At 57.0% G+C, this 16,020-nt stretch overlaps 1 protein-coding gene across 6 annotated transcripts in view; it reads right to left on the bottom strand.

Moving 5' to 3' along the window:
- Positions 1–16,020, bottom strand: part of ELFN2 (extracellular leucine rich repeat and fibronectin type III domain containing 2) — a 59,758-nt gene that overhangs the window by 21,761 nt on the left and 21,977 nt on the right. The gene's annotated exons all lie outside the window — the stretch shown is intronic.

The raw sequence follows: 16,020 nt of genomic DNA, 5'->3' as shown, positions 1-16,020 counted from the left end.
CAGACTTAGATGAGTCCGAATTCTGCCCCAACAGGCAGCATGACTCTGGTAAGTCACGCTGTGGCAGGGCCTCACTGGCCTCATCTGTCAAATGGAGATGACACTCCGGTCCCTCCAGGCTGTGAGGACTGCTTGTGATGAGGACCAGAGAGATGTGAAGAGTGTAAACAGTAACCCCCAGCTCACAAGCATGGAGTGCCCAGCGCCTGACACAGGAGAGTCGGGTGCGAATGATGCCCATTCTACAGATGAGGAGACTGAGGCTTGGAGAGGGGCCTGGCTTGCCCAAGGCCACACAGCCCATGCATTGATCTCATGCTGTACACACGGCCTCCCTGCCAAGCCAGGGAGAAGCAAGGTGTGATAATGAACCCCAGACGAAGAAGCTGAACCCACCAAAGGGTGGCCCAACCCTCACCCAGGCTGGCAAAGATTCTGCAAGCAAAGGGCCCAGCATGAGCCCGAGAGCTGTGAAGGGAAGGGTGAGAAGCCGCATTCTCCCCTCCCCATGGGGGTGAGCTCTGATTCCACAGCCCCCCAGAGGGTTCAAAGGCATCCTGAGATCCAGAGGCTGCAAAGGCCTGGGCAGGCCTGGGTGTTAATATAGATCAGTAGAGACTATAAATACACGGCCAAGCGGGACACTGCAGGGCGGCCGACCTGGCACAGCCAAGACAGAGGTTCTAACCCCAGCCCTGCCCCCTCCCGCCACCCCTCTCCCTTCTGGGCCTCGGTTTCCTTGCTTGTCAACAGCAGGCTGCTCCATGACCATGACTGCCAGAAGGTTCTTTACCCAGCAACACACAGTTTTCTGACCCCAGCCAGGCTGGCCCAGGGGGAGGCCCTGGAGGCCCAGGCAGAGACCTGGGAGAAGAGAAGGATGTACAACAGGATCACCCCGGATCCCGGAGACAGTCAAGTGAGGGGCTTGACTACGCCCCTGCTCACCAGCCTGGAGCTGAGAAGAGGCAGAGAAAGGAGCCTAGAAGCCAGTCATTCATTCATTCCCTCCCTCTTCGTTGAAACAGCCATTCTGTGAGCACTGCCTCCTGCAAGTGGAGGACTCACAGCCAAAGCCAGGCCTTCTGGTTGGGGCTCTGGTGGGGAAGACAGGGAGATGTATGAGCATCTCTTTCCCTATCCACCCAAGGCTGCGTGGGGGCCATCCTCTGGCTCCCAACCCCCATCCCAGGTCGCATGACAGGGACACTGGTTTTACATCCACCTTCTGCCTGGACCACAGCCTCGTAAAGGACAAAGACCAAGTGTGGACAGTCTCGCTCACCCTGTAAACCCAGGGCCCGGCACCGTCCCAGCAGGCTCTCTGTACACATCCACGGCTGAAAATCACCCTGGGAACACAAGAGAGCCACCACCCACAGGGCCATGACACAGGCCCAGGGACAGAGGAGCACACCGTGCCGGCACCCACTGTGTGCCAGGCCCTGCACACTTCACACATGGCAGCCACACTGTCATGCCTGCTTGAAGGATGAGGAACTGAGGCTGAGAAACGACAAGAGACACGCCCAAGAGCTCACAGCTAAAGTGGCTCGGCACCCACGACTCCCCAGATACAAGTCCGGCTGATACCGCAGTCTGACCATCAAAGGGACGGTGTCTGGGACTCCCCGAAGGCCAGGCATAGGTGAAGGGACAGTGTCCCACTTCCTCATCAAAGCCTCAAAACAACCCCAAATGGCAGACAGACCCTTACATGACAGGGAGAGAAACTGAGGCTCTGAGAGATGACCCAGCCCCAGTCCTGGCAAATATTGGAAGGCCCTTCCCAGGCAGTGCGTGTGTCCCACGTCCTCTGAGACTCAGGGGGAAGGGGTGCAGACCTGGGCCCAAGTCCAGCTGGCCCTCATGTGGCTGGGTGACATGGGCAGTGACCGGCCCCCTCAGAGCCTCAGTTTCCCCAAGACTCATCTCCTCTGCCCCACGCAGCTGCTGCAAGGAGGAGGAAAAGGATAACCAATGGGCGACTCCCCTTTATAAACTGTAAAGTGCCATTCATCTTTGTTCTTCTTTCTTGCTGTCAATGCAACAGAAGCACCGTCCATCTTCAGGGAATTTAACTGCTACCGTTATACTTTCCTTGGCCCTCCTCAACCACTTCTCCGCCCTGGTCTCTAAAAAGGCTGACCTGTGTTTGTGAGATGCTCACAATGAGCCCACTCTTGTTAAGGGATTCTCTCACATTTCATCCCCAGGATCCTAGGAACCAGTTTTTTTTTTGTTGTTTTTTGTTTGTTTGTTTGTTGGATTTTTTTTTTTTTTTTTTGAGATGGAGTCTCAGTCTGTCGCCCAGGCTGGAGTGCAGTGGCGCAATCTGGGCTCACTGCAACCTCCGCCTCCCAGATTCAAGCAATTCTCCTGCCTCAGCCTCCTGAGTAGCTGGGACTACAGGTGCCCGCCACCACGCCCAGCTAGTTTTCTTGTATTTTTAGTAGAAATGGGGTTTCACCATGTTGGCCAGGATGGTCTCGATCACCTGACCTGGTGATCCACCCGCCTTGGCCTCCCAAAGTGCTGGGATCACAGGTGTGAGCCACCGCGCCCGGCCAGAATCAGGTATTATTTTTATGCCCATTCTGCAGATAAGGGAAGTAAGGCTCTCAGAGATTAAGTGACATCCCCAAGATCACATTGCAAGAAAGTTAGCATGCTCCCCACACCACTGTATATTTGCCCCCACATATCTGTATATTCCACTCTCAGTGGCTGCTAGAACCCTCTGGTTAGTTAATGCCCATCTGTTCCCTGGTTTATCCGACTTCCCAGATGTATGTAATATTCATAATTCCATCAGCAGCAGCTAACGCACCCCTTTCCAAGGCCTTCAGGAGCTCCATTAATCATTCAGACACACCTGCATATTCATTAACTTCTGAATAAATACAGGGTCCCTTATTACTTCAGGCCTGCTGCCTGCATTAAAGACACTTCAACTTCATTCATTATTAAACTCCCCTGGTAAATGATCACACCCCTCTATCACAGAGGTGGACAGCACCCAGGCCCTGGGGCTGGCAGGCCTGCTCCCAGTGACAGCTGCTGTGTGACCTTGAGCCAGGCCCTCACCCTCTCTGAGCCTCCTGCATGTTTACCTGGTAAAATCAGGCAAAGGATAGTCTCTGACCACCACCTGGCCTCATCAAGGTGGCCCTGTCTCATCCTTTGTCCTTTCTCTGCGTGTCTTTCTTGGACTCACATAATCCCTCCCCAGAATGGAAGCCGATCCTCTCTGGAGGTTTCCTTATGCTCCCCCATCAACAGCCTCCACTCACACCTGAGCCTGGGCCTGGGCTTTGCAGTCAGTGGGCCTCAGGTCCTGGCACTGGCCCATCATCCTGAGGGCAGCATCTCTGGGCTAACTCGGCTTGGGCCTGGCAGACCACGACACGTCCCAAATCAGAGAGGACAACTGACACCCCCCACCAGTTGCTGGACTCCAACTGCCACACAACAATATCAATGATGACAACAGTAATAATAACAGCACCCAGCACTTCCCGAGCCTGGACCATGCCCCGGGCCTTGTGCTAAGTCCCATACGGTCCCATCCTTAGATCCACCTCCACTTAACAGATAGGAAAGCTGAGGCCAGTGAGGTCAAGTCATCTCCCTAAGCTGGGCTGGAGCTGGCTCTGCACCCAGGCCTCGCTGACTTGGGGTCCCCAGGGCGTCCCTATCACATGTGCCACCAGGAGGACCCAGCACTGGGCCACCCTCTTGCCCTGGCTCTTTCCAGCACCTTCTTCCCAAGCTCATCCTTTATAGGCCTGATCTCTGCCTCATGGAGCTGCAGGCGACACGGAACGGGTCCCCCATTCGCTGGCAGATGCCCCAATCCATCTCCATTATGCCTGGCACTAAGGAGCGCCACAAATGAAGCGTGATGATGCCACCGCCAGCATCACTCCTGCTGGCTCTGACCTGCCTGCCACTTCCACCTAACATGCACACCAGGCTGCGACTGATGTCCACAGGCCCAGCTGCCACCTCGTACAGATGCCGGGATGGAGCCTTTGCTCCTGGCCCCACTGGCTGTGTGACTGTGGGCCCCTTACTGAACCTCTCTGTGCCTCAGTCTCATCATCCGAATTATGCCTGACTCCACCCTCCCCCTCGTCTCTCATTTCCCATCCATCTCGACACCTCTCCAAGCCACACACCTGTGTGTCCACTGCCGCCCGTCAGTCCAAGCTTGTCTGGATGGCAGCACCCACCTCCCAGGGTCTCTAGTGTGCCCCAAGGTCCTCCCCTTCCTCTGCTCGGCTCGGGTGCTGTCTTTTATGGACTCACCGAGGCCTCTTTCTTAACACCCTTTCAGCCGCTTCCATGGTTCCCAGGCTAAAGCCAGACGTTCTCCTGAAGGTCAAGGCCCCTCAAGGGCCTGGCCTGGCCGCCTGTTCCAGGCTCCCTCCCACCCTCCTCCTGGGCAGCCTCACCTCTCCCAGGGTGACTCCTTGGTGAGTGTCCGGCCCCCCTGGACCGTCAGGGGGCCGCAGTGGCCAGCACAGTGGGTCCTCCCCTGCAGCTCCCGCCCCTGGCACACAGTAGGCAGAGCAATCCCGCAGCTTAAAGGAATGCCTCCATCGAGTGCAGACAGCAGTTTCATCCCACGGGCCATGGTGACTGTCAACAGTGCCTCATATGCTGTCAATGAAGAACTCTTCACTCCTCGCCTGGGACTGAGCACTGGGTTGGCTGCTGCAAACTCAACACCCACCCCCGACCTTACAGGGTGTCAAGATAAAGATTGTCAGGCCGGGCGCGGTGGCTCACGACTGTAATCCCAACACTTTAGGAGGCCGAATCACGAGGTCAGCAGTTTAAGACCAGCCTGGCCAACATAGTGAAACCCCATCTCTACTAAAAATACAAAAATTAGCTGGAAAAGGGGGCACACACCTGTAGTCCCAGCTACTTGGGAGGCTGAGAGGCAGGAGAATCACTTCAACCCAGGAGGCAGAGGTTGTGGTGGGCCAAGATCACGCCACTGCACTCCAGCCTGGGTGACAGAGCGAGACTCTGTCAGAAAAATAAATAAATAAATAAAATAAAGATTGTCGGATTAATTTCTCAAATGAGAAAACAGAGGCTCAGAAAGACAAAGTGGCCTCACGGCGTCACAGCTGGTAAGTGGTGAGGCTGGGATTCAAACCTGGCTCTGCCTGTGCCTGGTTCTGGCAACCAGAAGAAACGTCCTAGAAGTAGTCAAGGAGCATCGATCAAGTGCCGACCACAAGCCAGACCCAAGTAGGCATTTACATCAATCACTTCATGAAACCCCTCCACGGCCCTGGGAGACGGGCACTGTTATTCTACCCATCTGAGACACGAGGGATCAGGCCCAGAGCAGGGGAGCCACTTCCCAAAGGCACACAGCTAAAAAGCGGCAGGGCCTGAGACACACCAAGGTGTTGCCCCCTCTAGCTCTGCCCAGATCTCCTTCCCAGCCTCCTCTGCTGTCAGGGACACTCTAGGGAGAGAGCCACCCCTTGGCTGGCTCTGTGGCAGCCAGGAGTTGAGCAAAGCCCTTCTCTCCCTGGGCCTTGGCTTCCTCACCCACGGGGGGTGGGAGATGTGGACAAGACAACCCAGGGGTCGTGTCAGCACTGGCACAATATCCGTGCACCCAGGGGCCCACCACACACCAGGCCCTGGGCTTGGCACCGTGGGCTGCAAAGACCTGCAAAACTAGTGTCTGGCTTGCAGGGCATCACCAAGGGAGGCCCAGGGTGGGAGAGGCAGGGAGCCACCTGTTCAGGGCTCAGGGGACAAGCAGGGTGCAGGTCCCTGTCTGCTGTCAGCACAAGCACCACAGAGCCAACAGGAAGCCAGAAGAAGGGTCATGGACACGGCTGAGCCCCCAGATACCCGAAGTTGGTGATTAAGTGGGAGGCTCGGCACCTCTGAGGACCCGCTACCACCCAAGAGGGCTGGAGACCCCCGGAAGGGGCTGCATCCAGCTAACCAGACATTCTACATCTGATGGGCACCTGGCCTAGGATTTCAGGCACACCATGGAAAAGACAAAGACAAGCCAGGAACTCACAGACGGACAAATAAGCCAGAGACTTCGCTATTTAAAGAAAGCTTCCTGTGAATTATTTTATAAGCTAAGTATCAGCCTCCAGTTCCCCATCAAAGGCTTGAATTTTCAGATTGGGTTTGCCGAAAGTGAGCTAACACTCCTGGCTTTCTAGGGGCTTCCGTATTGCACACCCCAAGGGTGGGACCAGGGCTGTGTCCCCACCATGCCCCCAGCCCCCAAAATGGGGCCAGCATGCAGAAGAGGCTCAGCAAATGCTGCAGAAGCCAACTCTGTTAGCGCACTCATTTCCAAACCCCAGGAGCAGAGCTGCTTGGGTGCCAGGATCCCCCGGCTGGCACACCTTGTGCCATCTACTTTCAGACCCTCTGGGGCACTTGGAAGGAGGTCAGAGCTGGTAGATCCCTTAGCACCACCCAGGCCCCTGTCATGCAGCAGGTGAGGAAACCGAACCCAGAGAGGACCAGAGCCTTGAGCCCCATGGCCTCCCAGCCACGCCCCCTCCCCTTCCAGGTGCCCCCTTCCTGCCCCGACCCACCAACCACCGCTGCTCCTCCAGGCTCTGTCATTGGCCTGTGGCGCCCTCGTCTGCCCTCTCCTCCAGGGTGACTTCATGCATGCCCCTGGCTGCTCAGATCGCGTTTGGTCACGGTCACCACTGCCTGCCTGCTTGCTCAGGCCACAGATCCCAGCTTTCCCATCAACTCCTGCCTCTCCCACTGGAAGATGAAGATCAGACCAGCCTCCAAGTCCATGCCAGGACAGGCTACTATCATCACTTGCCTGCCACTCACAGGGATCTCCTTTTTTTCCAGCCAGAGGGAGCCTTCTGGAGGGCAGCTCTGTTGCTGTCTCTCCTGCTCAAAATCTTTCTAGGGCTCCCTGCAGCCCCAGGGCCAGAGGCTAAGCTCCTTCTTGGTGGGTGACCACCAACACGGTGAACTACTACCAGCTTCAGCTCGGGCATCACCTCCTCCAGGAAGCCTTCTTTGAATCCCTGGTCTGGCTTCACCACTCCACTCCACAGCACCCCCATGCTCACCAGCTCCAAGCAGCATCCCATTGAAGGGTCACCGTGTCCCCTCCAGAGGGCCAGGAAGCACGGCGTGTCCCTCTGTGCCCCTTCAGTGTCCCCAGTGAGAAGCCTGGCACAGAGAAGGCACCCACGGAGTGAAAATTGAAAATGCAAAAGAACCACATAGGCCCCCAGGCATGTAAATCCCAGCTGGCGTCCGTCTCCACTCGCTCACCCCCACCCACGCTGAGTGTGCCCATTATTATGACATGACAGCCAGGCCTCCCAGCTCCTTCTGGCTGCTGCGACCATCAGGAAGCCGTCGAGTACAATGAGCTCCCATGCTGGCCCTGCCCTCAGGACAGTCTGGTCAGGCGAGTGCAGAGGGACACGGAAAGGGGGGGAACGTGGACACAGCCCCTGCCGGAAGCCTCGCCTAGACCCCAAGGTCAGCTGATGCTGCTGGCCTTGTGGGAGCCCCGTGTTACCTTCTTATCTGGGGACGCGGGGCTCTCACTTCCAAATGAGGAAACTGAGGCTCCAAGAGCAAGCAGCCGACCTGAACCCAGAGATTGGCCTTGGTCTCCTGCCCGCTTCTTCTTACATTGGATCCAGGAGCTTCCTAAGCGCAAGGAGGGGAACGAGTTTACCGGGCTGGGCATTTTACAGGCATTCTGGGAGGCTGTGAGCACCCAGGAAAGAACACCAAGTCTGGGGTCCTCATAACCTGGACTCAGACCCTTGCTCGGTTCCCCTCCCAGCTGTGTGGCCTCAGCAGCCTGCGCAGCTTCTCTGAGCTGACGTCTTCACTGGTCCCTGGGGGTGCGAGGCTGCCCTGCAGGGTTACTGCGTTAAATGAGATGGTAAGGACACAGCCAATAACAGCTGAACACCTTCCAGGCCACGCTGCGGGTGGACTATTGCATCTAATCCTCACAGTGACTCTGTGAGGCTGAGTCTAACAGGGTCCCCATTTGACAGACAATGAAATGAAGGCGCCAGGGTCAAACACCTTACCCAAGGCCAGGCAGCTACGGGCGGCGGAGCTAGCGCTCAGTCCTGGGTAGACCGTGCCGGGCACACGGAGGGCCTCACTAAAAGACATTCTTTTTTACTCCAACCTGCCCGTTATTCCTCAAAGGCCCCTGAATACACTGGCCTCCAGCCTGGCCTCTCCCTCCTACGAGCCTTTGTAGGGACTGTTGCAGCCACCTGCTGTGCCTCTCCTTCCACTTCCAGAAAGCAAACCTCTCACCTTTTACATTCTCATCAAATGCTACCTATTCCACTGAGCCGCCCTGGGCTCCACCACCCTGCTCCTGTCCGGCCCCTTCCCCCTACCCCACTAAAACCCCTCAGCACAGCACAGCAGTCTCCTAACCGACTGTCGCCTACCCTGCCTCAGCCCATCCTCTGCACAGCAGCCCAAGGAAGCCTCCTGCAGCGCAGTCACGTCGCCACCCTGCTCTAAAGCCTCTGGCGCCTCCCCAGCTCCTCTACTCCACAGTTTAGGCCCCTCATGATCTGGCTTGGCCCTGTCTCTGCAATGTGCCCTCCAACACCATCAGGACAAACTGCTCCCCACTTCACACACACAGGCGTGCACACACACGCATCTACACATGTCATGTGTGCACACATGTACACCTCTCCAGCTGGTGCGGGATCTCCTAGGCTCCTCCCTTGCTTGGGCCTCTACCTCCACTCCTGCCTTACCCACCTTCCCACCTCCAGCCCGACCCCAGAACAGCACCTCCAAGAAACACCCCCTGTAATTCCTCAGCTCCCCCCACCAGCTCCTTCCTGGAACACAGCATCCACATGGCCTGTTCCCAAACACACACGTGCTCCCTGCTGCTGGAAGACATAGCATCCAGCCTTCTCTCGGCCTAGAGGGAGCTCAGGGGCCTCTGGCCTCCTCCCCAGACTCCTGGATCCTCCATCCCCACTCCCAGGCATGGGCCTGTGAGCTTCTTACCCCTCTCTGAACTCGGAGAGGCTTTTCGCACCTCTTGGCCTTTCCCCTTGAGATTCCCAGGCCTGGAGTACTCTCCTGTCCCATCCCCGCCCAGTGAGGGTTACTTCTCAGGCAGGACTCAAAGCTGCCTCCTACAGGAAGCCTTCCAGCCCACCAGGCCTCAGCCACACTGTAAGGACTGGCTGGCAAGTCTGCCCCTGTGTGGGCTTCCTGAGGGCAGGGACTCTTTTCATGCCCAGGCTCATACTGGCTCCTTGAGAACTGCCCGCTGAGGAAACATGCTCCCTCCTGTGCCGCCCCTGAGTGCCCGGAGGCAGAGCAAGCAAGTGGATCAGACCACGGAGACCACCAGCCCACCTCTCCCACCTCCACCAACCATGGGGACCACCGGCCCACCTCTCCCACCTCCACCGACCACAGGGACCACTGGCCTACCTCTCCCACCTCCACCGAGCCCCCTGCGTCGCACACCTGGGCCACCGGCCTCTGCCCTCACCGGCTGCTGGCTCCCATGAGATTGGAATAGTATCCAAAATCTTCCCAGACTTCCACTTCTTCACCTCCCACCTCACTCACTTGCTCCAGCCACCACCTCCCGGCCATGGCCACCTTGCTCCTCCTGGTGAATGAAAGAAGGAAGGGCTTGCAGAGCTTGACCAAATGCTTCCTCAGCACTCACTGAACCCTCAAACCAGCATCATCCGCAAGGCACAGAGGAGGAAACTGAGGCATAGAGAGGGGAAACAACTGCCCAAAGCCAGGCTGCTGCAGGGTGAGGCCTGCAACCACCCCCTCCCTGCCTCCAAAGGCGAGGCCCTCCATGTCCCCAGCCCATGCAGCAGGTCCCTGGGAAACCAGGAGGGACAACGGGGTGCAAGGGAGAAGAATGTAAGGAAAGGCGGGGTTATTATCCTCCCAGGTCAGGGGCCTCAATCACCCTCCACTCCCCTCAGAGATGCTGACCCACCCCCTCATGTCTACACCCATCCCACCCCACTCCGGTCCAATCAGACTTCACCTTCTGTCCACAGGTCGACTCCCACTGTGGATAGAGAGCTGCCCCCACTGACACAGGCCTGGGGGTAGCAGCAGGGGCAGTTGTCCCCTCCCCCCACCCCCGGAGGCCCACACACCTGTGCCTGAGGGGCACCTCAGCCACCTGGAAGGCCAGGGCTGCCTGGGCAGGGCTGGGACAAAGGCATCCTGGCATCTTAGGGCCTCCTAGCAGGTGCCTGGTGACAAAACCTGACTACCAAGAATCACGGCCTGGCAGAACTGGAAGAGCTTAAACCTCTTCGCTGTCACCCATCAGACAGATGGGAGCCTGAGGCCTGCAGGGGTGCCAGTACTCCCCAAGGCCCCCTCAGCCTCCCCACCCACCCTCGGTGGGCACACCTGCTGGGAGCAGCCCCTGAGCCCCTGGAGGGAAGGACATGGCCTCACTCCCCCGCAGGGTCCCAGCACCCGGCCCAGAACAGGAGTTCAAGAGTTTCCTCGAACAAACAAAAGCATGAGAGAGTCCATGCCGAACACAGGCCCTACCTTGCCTTCTTGTAGGGGGATCTAAAGGTGGAGATCAAACGAGGGCATTAGCCTGAAAGTGCTTTCAAACCCATAAATCACTACACACCTGGAAGGGACTCATAATCCCTAAGTGGCGAAAATGGACCCAGGTTAAGTATTTCATTCACTCATTCATTTCATACTGCTTCTCAAGTCCTGGGGCAGGTGCAGGGGACTGGCAATGACCTCGACAGACATGGCACTGCCCTGAGGAAACTCACAGCCCCAAGGGAGTCAGTCATACAGGGGACCAGGAATTACAAGCAGAACGTGCGGGGCTGTGGGGCCTAGGCCAGGTGGGGCTGCCTGGTCTTCCAGAGGAAGGGTCACCTAGCTCTCAGGCCTATTGGAGACAAAGGGTCTCCCAAAAGACGGGTCAACTAGCAAAGGGAGCACAGCTCCCCAACCAGCCAGTGTAATCTCAGGTGGGCAGTGTCTAAGACGGAGACACACAGTTGGGCAGTATATATAACACTATCATTGTCCTCATTTTAAAGATGAGGAAACTGAGGCCCAGAGAGCCAAAGCAACATGCCTCAGGTCTCACAGCACTTAGGCAGCAAAGCTGGTGGTCATGGGGCCTCCTGCACATTCTCAGGTCCCTGAGGAGGCTTGGAACAGTTTCTAGAACATTCAGCCAGTGAACTAAGGGCCAAGCCACTGTGATGGGATTCAGGCCAGCTGCTCCACTCCCAGCAGGGAGGGAGGAGGCCGCAGCCAGGGTAGGCCAATGCCGATCGCACAGTGGGCCCTCAGGAAACACGGCCCCAGCTGGACCTGCAGAAATCACTAGAAACAGCCCAAACCAACCATCCCTGCACAGGAGCTGCCTAATGCGAGCCTGGGGGCCACCGCCCTAGGAGGCACATGAGGTTTCCCAGTAACCAAGCCAGCCCGGCAGCCCTCCCTTTAATGCATGCAAACGAGGGGCATAAATTCCTGCTTACTTAACTTCACAAATGTTAACAAGCCCATAAAAAATAAGTTATTCTTCCCCAGCTCCACAACACCCTTCATTTATTTAATTTTGCTACTCCTCTCCCCACCCCCAGCCTCCTTGGCGACAAGGGAAAAGCTGCCATCTTCCGTCTTTCCCTGCCTGCGGGGTCTTTCCCTGCCAGCGGGGTCTGCCCTTGCCTCAACCTGCCCCAGGGAGGCTGAAGGAAGAAGCCCCAGATAAGGAATCAGAAGGCCCAGGAGTGAGCCCTGCTCCCTCCTCTGCAGCTGTGTGACCTTGGGCTCCTGACTTAACTTCTCTGTGGTTTAACTGCCTCATCTACAAAGTAGGAACAGTAGCTGCACCCCGCCTGCTTTGGGGTTCCTGGGAGGATCAGAGGAGATAATCCAAGTAAAGTGCTTAGTTGTCTCTCGCACAGAGCAAACCCTCAATAAATGTTAGCCCATGTTATTATGTAAAGAAGAGTTAAATACCCCCCAGTTAATCCATTTGTAGAGTTTGTCTTCCGGGGCAAGCTGGCAGCTCCAAAGGCAGCCTGTGGTTCTGTTTTGGTGGCAGACTCGGTGTTGACACACATTTGAGTTTTGATGCCATCCAAACTGACCGCTGGAGTTTGCCACAGGCCCCACCACACCCTATTGCCCTACACAGACCAGACGTGCGCCTTGCAGTGACCCGGCCCCGGTGAGCGTCTGAGTTTCCCACCCCTAGTTCTTGCCTCTCAAAAGCCTTTCCAACTGGTGATCTCATTAGAGGCATCACTAGGCCCAGCTGACAGATAAGGAAACCGAGGCTCATGAGGGGGGCAGCAACGTGCCCACAGTTCCCAAGGAAGGGGCTATGGAGCCAAGGCGAGTGTGTAGCCACCAGTCCCAGCCTGCCTTCTCTCCCGAGCCCCTGTACCACCACGATAGTTTCGGGGAAGCCTCCCTGGCAGCTGGAGGAGCAAACAAATGGCCAGTTACGCAGGTGGCAGGAGAGATGGTTTTCAGCCTCCAGGGGCTCAGTGGGTCCCAGGACCAGGCAGGAGGCTGAGCAGAAGCCAGAGCATGCGCTGGGCCTTGTCCCAGCCAACCCAAGGCATGCCAAGCCAGGGTGGCATTGCTGTGTACCGAGCACAGCACTGGGGACTCCGAAAGATAGGAGACGGGGGATAGAGATGGCCTGTTCCCTTCAGGTCTCCTCCACATCCTCCACTTGAGCCCACTTCCAAGAATGGCCCGGGCCAGAAACCATGCCTCACTTGCCCACAACTGCCCCCTCCTGCTGGCATCGAGTAGAAACAGCCATAGCCCCAGCCTATCCCAGTTACTACCAGCTACATCTTCCCCAACAACATCCCAAGCTGAGGCCACTTTCATTCTTCCCTCTCTCACCAGTCTCAAGTCCCCCATGACGTATCACTCCATGACGCTCCGCCCCCACCCCCAGGCAGGTGCACCTGTCCATCCATTCATTCTGCAGAACAAAGCTAGGCTCCCAGCACTGCAGGGACTTGCCCAAGGTCCCACCAAGCCCAGAGTGAAACCCAGCTCCTAGACATCCCTACCACCACCTTCCTGATTTAGGAGGAGTCCCCAAGGGCATCCCCCGGGCAGAGGGCGGGGCCAGGCTCCTAAGGGGCGGGGCCATGCAAGACGGGCGAGGGGCCGGAGGGTGGGGGTGGGCCGAGAGAAGACTGGATCCTGGTCTGGGTCCCAGTTGCCTTGGCAGCAGGACTAATTAATTCCGACTCCATCTGTGCCTTGGCTGGATTGGCGGTTTGGGCTCGCGGGTGTTTGTTTTGAAGCAAAGGGAGAGAAGCGAGAGGGCCTGGGAGGCTGCGGCCTTGGGATCTAGCGAGGGGCTGACACTCACCCCAAATTCACATCGCATGCCCTCACCCCCACCACAGGAAAAGGCAGAGATGGCAGGCCAGGCACCCAGAGACCATCTGGGACCTCCTCTCCCCAACGAGGCTCATCATCTCAGCCCAAACGAGGTCTCACACAGGCAGCCATAGGCAGTGAGCGTGTGTGCACACGTATACACGCACCTGCACACGCCGAGGAGACCACAGGCCCCAGAATGAGACAGCCTTGGGTTTGGCTGCCAGCTTAGCCTTCTGAGTCTCAGCTTCCCCATCTGCAAAATGGGCAACACCACTCCCCTCAAAGGGCTCTTGGGAGAAAGAGAGGGACGTCCCCAGCGCAGGGACACCTGACGGGCCTCATCTGTCCTGGGGTCCAGGAAGGCTTTGCTGAGGGTGATCCTGGCGAGGGAACCATGTACGTGGTACCCAGAAGGTGGCACTTTTGAGGAACTGGAACAAGGTCAGGAGAACTGAGATCAAGATAAATGGAACGTCAGAAGGAAAGGGAGCCCCAAGGCCGAGCCAACTCCTTGCAGATCTCAAGGTTCTGGATCTTGGCCCAAGGGCAGTGGGGAGCCAGTGACATGCTGGGGAGGTGCCACCAATGGAAGGGTTCGGAAGGCATCGGAGGGGTGGGAATGGCGCCAGCGGCCTGTGAGGAGGCTGCAATGAGACGGGCCTGGAGGGTGACTTGGTGCAGGCAAGGACAGCAGGGTGGGCACATGAAGGCAGATTTGAGTCAGGCTTGGTGAAGAGTCAGGCAGGATGAAGAGAGAGACCAAGGGGGGAGTTCAGGGATGCCACCCAGGGTCTGGGTGGGTGGCTGAGTGAGGGTAGTGCCTGCCCTGGAACAGGGAGCCTCAGAGAATGGGCAAATAGCAGTGCAGGAGGGCAGAGGCAGAGGCCGGGTGGGACCAATTGAGCTTTAGGAGTCGGAGGAACACCCGAAAGGAGTGACCAGTCAGCAGGTGGCCACATGCAATGTCCTACAGCCAGAGGCAGGTGACGGCGGAGGATGGAGACTCAGGCATCCCTTGCACACAGCTGTTAAGATGCTGGCCCGAGAGCAGCGGCTGACACCCGGGCTGGGAGGGTCAGCGCTCAGGGACGGGTGTAGCTGGGAGTGGATGCTGGTGCTCAGGAGCCTGCCACACTCGCCTGCGTTCAAAGCCCGAACCCAACACCTCACCAGCGATGGGATCCTTGGCAAGTCACTTCACCTCTCTGAGCCTCAACTTCCCCATCTGTAAAATGAGAATAAAAGCAATACCTACCACATAGGTTGTTGTGAGGAGGGCCATCCCCCCAGATCCTTAGCTGAGCCCCAGAGACACAGGAGTTCCAGCTACCTGCTGGTGATCAAGAAGGGAGGGCTGGGCGTCAGGCCCTGGGCTGAATCCTGGGTCCCCTACTTACCAACTGTGGAACCAGAGCGAGGCCCCTCACCTCCCTGAACCTCAGTTTTTTGTTTTGTTTTGTTTTGTTTTGTTTTGAGACGGAGTCTCACTCTTGCCCAGGCTGGAGTGCAATGGTGTGATCTCGGCTTACTGCAACCTCCGCCTCCTGGGTTCAAGTGATTCTTGTGCCTCAGCCTCCTGAGTAGCTGGGATTACAGGTGCTCGCCACCACACCGGGCTAATTTTTGTATTTTTAGTAGAGAGGGGGTTTCGCCATGTTGGCCAGGCTGGTTTCGAACCTCTGACGTCAGGTGATCCACCCGCCTTGGCCTCCCAAAGTGCTGGGATTACAGGCATGAGCCACCGTGCCCAGCCACCTCAGCTTCTTAAAATGTAAAATGGGGATAGTGAAGGTATCAACCCCATGGCTCATGGGGTCACTGTAAATATGAAATAAGAAAACATGTCAGGCATGGGTCACCTGCCTGGGACATAGCAAGCACTAAATAATTCATCACTGCTGTCATTATTACAGTTATTATCACTGCTCCTCCCAGTGACCCAAGAAGGGAGATGTATGTGCTGATGCCCGAATAACAAACGAGAAAGACAAAGGCCTCAACCTAGCATCCAGGACCTGGACTGACCACCAAGTGATCACAGGATCCCCTTTCCCGGCCCAAACAGCCCCCTTAGCCTGAGACAGGGCTGCATGAGACGACCTGGATCTGAACCCTTTCCTGGCCTCTCCAAACTGTGTGACCTTGGACAAGTCATCTCACTTCTCTGGGCCCCAGGTTCCTCCCTTTAGGAAAAAAAAAAGGGGGGGGGGGTCCTGGGCAGGCACAATGGCTCACGCCTGTCATCTGAGCACCTTGGGAGGCCAAGGCAGGAGGATCACTTGAGCCCAGGAGTTTAAGACTAGCCTGGGCAACATAGTGAGACCCTGTCTCCACAAAAAAGTTTTTTAAAAACTTAGCTGGGCATAGTGAGATGCACCTGTAGCCCCAGCTACTCTGGAGGCTGAGATGGGAGGATCGCTTGAGCCTAGGAGGTTGAGGCTGCAATGAGCCACGATTGCACCACTGCACTCCAGCCTGGGCGATAGGGTGAGACCCTGTCTCGAAAAATCCTGGGCGATAGGGTGAGACCCTGTCTCGAAAAATAAAATAATAAAACAAATGAAAAATAAA

This window comes from Nomascus leucogenys, chromosome 7b (assembly GCF_006542625.1).
Source record: "Nomascus leucogenys isolate Asia chromosome 7b, Asia_NLE_v1, whole genome shotgun sequence".
In the NCBI taxonomy this organism is placed as follows: Eukaryota; Metazoa; Chordata; class Mammalia; order Primates; family Hylobatidae; genus Nomascus; species Nomascus leucogenys.
The sequence above is the reverse complement of the archived record's forward strand: the minus strand, read 5'-3'. Positions and strand labels throughout refer to the sequence as shown.